Below are 3416 nucleotides of genomic sequence, written 5' to 3' on the forward strand. Positions count from 1 at the left end.
GGGGGAATGTAAGGAACCCAGAAAAGCCAATCTTGAAAAAGGACAAAGTAGTAAGACTCACACTTCCTGACTTCAAACGTTACTAAGAAAAAAAAGTGAGGCCAGGTGCAGTGGCTCACGCATGTAATCCCAGCACTTTGAGAGCCTGAGGCAGGAGAATCACAAGGTCAGGAGTTCGAGACCAGCCTGGCCAACATAGTGAAACCTTGTCTCTACCAAAAATAAAAAAAAAGCTGGGCGTGGTGGTGGGCTGCTGTAATCCCAACTATTTGGAAGGCTGAGGCAGGAGAATGACTTGAACCTGGGAGGCGTAGCTTGCAGTGAGCCAAGATTGCACCATTGCACTCCAGCCCGCACAACAATGCAAGATTCTGTCTCAAAAAAAAAAAAAAAGCAGCTCAGTACGGACAGGAGGAATCTGAGGAGCCTTGCGGGGGCCTGGGCTGTGGGCAGGGCTGGCGGGGAACAGGCAGGGGGATGGAGGAGCAGCGGGGCCTATGGGGGAGGGCCTGGGTGGGCTGGTGGGGTCCTTCCATGCTGGGTTGCCGTGGAGACAGCAACATCATACAGGCTGAACAGCAGGACCCCCGCCACCCTTAACTCCTGGGTGATCACTCTGGGAACAAAATGGACATCCCATCCAAGAGGGAAGTGCAGAGCGGCAGCCCTGTGCTCTCTGATGGCCCTGGAGCCTCAGCCTCAAAGACTTTATATAAGCGTCACCTCCAGGGCCAAACTGATCTTGAGCCTGGACTCACAACGGCACCAGCTGGAGTAACAACATGCTCTGCTCATAGTTGGAGATCATGGACCAATTATTTGCTACACCAGCCTGAATTCGGGGCTGCTTTTCTGGGAACAGAGGAAGCTGTGGCCCAGCCTGGGTCTCGGTGCAGATGGGTGCAGACATGCTGGGCGCGAGTGTGCCCAGGTGCCCCAGCCAGGTTGTGGGCTGCTGGAGAGGCTGCCACCATCAAGAAGAGGCTCCCAGTGCCAAGGGAGGCCCGAGGCAGTCTGACCCACCCGGGCAAGTGAGGACGACTCCTCACACATAGAGGATGAGGGTGTCCCCGCCCCATGGGAGTGAGGATGTGACTCCTTCAAGACTGTGCTGGGTGCCAGTGGCTCACCCTATAATCCCAGCACTTTGGGAGGCCGAGGTCGGAGGATTGGTTGAGCCCAGGAGTTCAAGACCAGCCTGGGCAACATAGCAAGACCCTGTTTCTACAAAAAATAAAACATTAGGCCAGGCGCGGTGGCTCACGCCTGTAATCCCAGCACTTTGGGAGGCTGAGGCGGCCGGATCACCTGAGGTCAGGAGATTGAGACCAGCCTGGCAACATGATGAAAGCCCATCTCTACTAAAAATTTAAAAATTAGCCGTGCGTGGTGGCAGGTGCCTGTAATCCCAGCTACTCGGGTGGCTGAGGCAAGATAATCCCTTGAACCTGGGAAGGGGAGGTTGCAATTAGCTGAGATCACACCACTACACTCCAGCCTGGGCAACAAGAGCGAAACTCCATCTCAAAAAAAAAAAAAAAAAATTAGCCAGGCAAGGTGGCGTGCACCTGTGATCCCAGCTACTCGGGAGGCTGAGGCGAGATAATCACTTGAACCTGTGAGGGGGAGGTTGCAATTAGCTGAGATCACGCCACTACACTCCAGCCTGGGCAACAAGAGCGAAACTCCATCTCAAAAAAAAAAAAAAAAATTAGCCAGGCAAGGGCGCGTGCACCTGTGATCCCAGCTACTCGGGAGGCTGAGACAGGAGAATAGTTTGAACCTGGGAGGCAGAGGTTGAAGCGAGCCGAGATCATACCACTGCATTTTAGCCTGAGCAATGAAGTGAGACTCTGTCTCAAAAAAAAAAAAAAAAAAAAAAAAAAAAAAAGGGGGGTGTTCATCCCGGAAAACAGGCCTCTACCTTTTAGGGCTTCCCGTTTTCCCTGGTGCCTGATCCAGAAAAGGTGCTCAGATACTGAAAGCCTAAACCAGATCACCATTGCAGGTGGGTGGAGGAGTAAAGATGCAGCATGCTGGGAACCGAGAGCATTTCACTATTGCCTGAGAACAAAGAGTCTCAGCTCACGCTAAGCCTCTTAGGAACTACGCTGGGGAGAAGGAACTTGAGAAATCTTTCACACACATTGCAAGGAAAGGATGTCTGGTTTTGAACTAAAACTATTGGTGAATCGTTGAATATTGTTAAGTGGGAACTTCTGAATCACGTTTTCCCTTTAAGGCAGAAACGCAGCGTTGAGTTAAGCACTGGTCTGAACCTGAGGGCAGCCTAGAGGTCAACGCAGAGGTCATCTGCTCTGAATCCTGACTCACCCACCACGCCTGGGGTGGGCGCCTGAAAGATTTTCTCTTTGCTCTTTGATGGTATGGAGAGTGGGGACAGGTCTGGAGAGTACATTTGCTAACCCCTCTTTGTGGAAAGACCATTTTGCATCGGCTGGGACCCCGGTCTCCCCTGCTCTTCTCTCCGGAGTCTGCTCCCCAGACTACACTCCGCCTTCAGGACCCCAGGTAGGAGCGCTGGGAGGCGTTTCTGGCCTTGCAGCCGCCTGGCCCTACCGGCCGCCGCTCCCTGGGCGTGGCTGCAGGGGTGGGGTTACAGGGCTGGCGGCCCCGGGAATCCGGTCAGTCCAGTCTCGGGGAGGGAGGCCGCCAGCGCGCCTGGGGCTTTGGTATGTCTGGGGAAAGCCCTTGTCATCTTTGTCCTCTTACTGCCTGGTTGATAGGCATTTAATTATTATTATTATTATTTTTTGAGACGGAGCCTCGCTCTGTCGCCCAGGCTGGAGTGCAGTGGCGCCATCTCGGCTCACGGCAAGCTCCGCCTCCCGGGTTCACGCTATTCTCCTGCCTCAGCCTCCCGAGTAGCTGGGACTACAGGCGCCCGCCACCTCGCCCGGCTAGTTTTTTGTATTTTTTAGTAGAGACGGGGTTTCACTGTGTTAGCCAGGATGGTCTCGATCTCCTGACCTCGTGATCCACCCGTCTCGGCCTCCCAAAGTGCTGGGATTACAGGCGTGAGCCACCGCGCCCAGTCTAGATAATGTGATTTTTCTCAAAGCACCCAGTTCGTTTTTTTTTTTTAAAGACGGAATCTCATTCTGTCTCCCAGGCTAGAGTGCAGTGGCGCCATCTCGGCTCACTGCCAGCTCTGCCTCCCAGGTTCACGCCATTCTCCTGCCTCAGCCTCCAGAGCAACTGGGACAACAGGCGCCGGCCACCAAGCCTGGCTAATTTTTTGTATTTTTTGTAGAGACGGGGTTTCACTGTGTTAACCAGGATGGTCTCGGTCTCCTGACCTCGTGATCCGCCCGCCTCAGCCTCCCAAAGTGCTGGGATTATAGGTGTGAGCCACCACGCCTATAATGTTTTTTTTTTTTTTTTTTTTTTTTTTT

Source organism: Rhinopithecus bieti, unplaced genomic scaffold (assembly GCF_001698545.2).
Source record: "Rhinopithecus bieti isolate Rb0 unplaced genomic scaffold, ASM169854v2 scaffold_20150, whole genome shotgun sequence".
Lineage (NCBI taxonomy): Eukaryota > Metazoa > Chordata > Mammalia > Primates > Cercopithecidae > Rhinopithecus > Rhinopithecus bieti.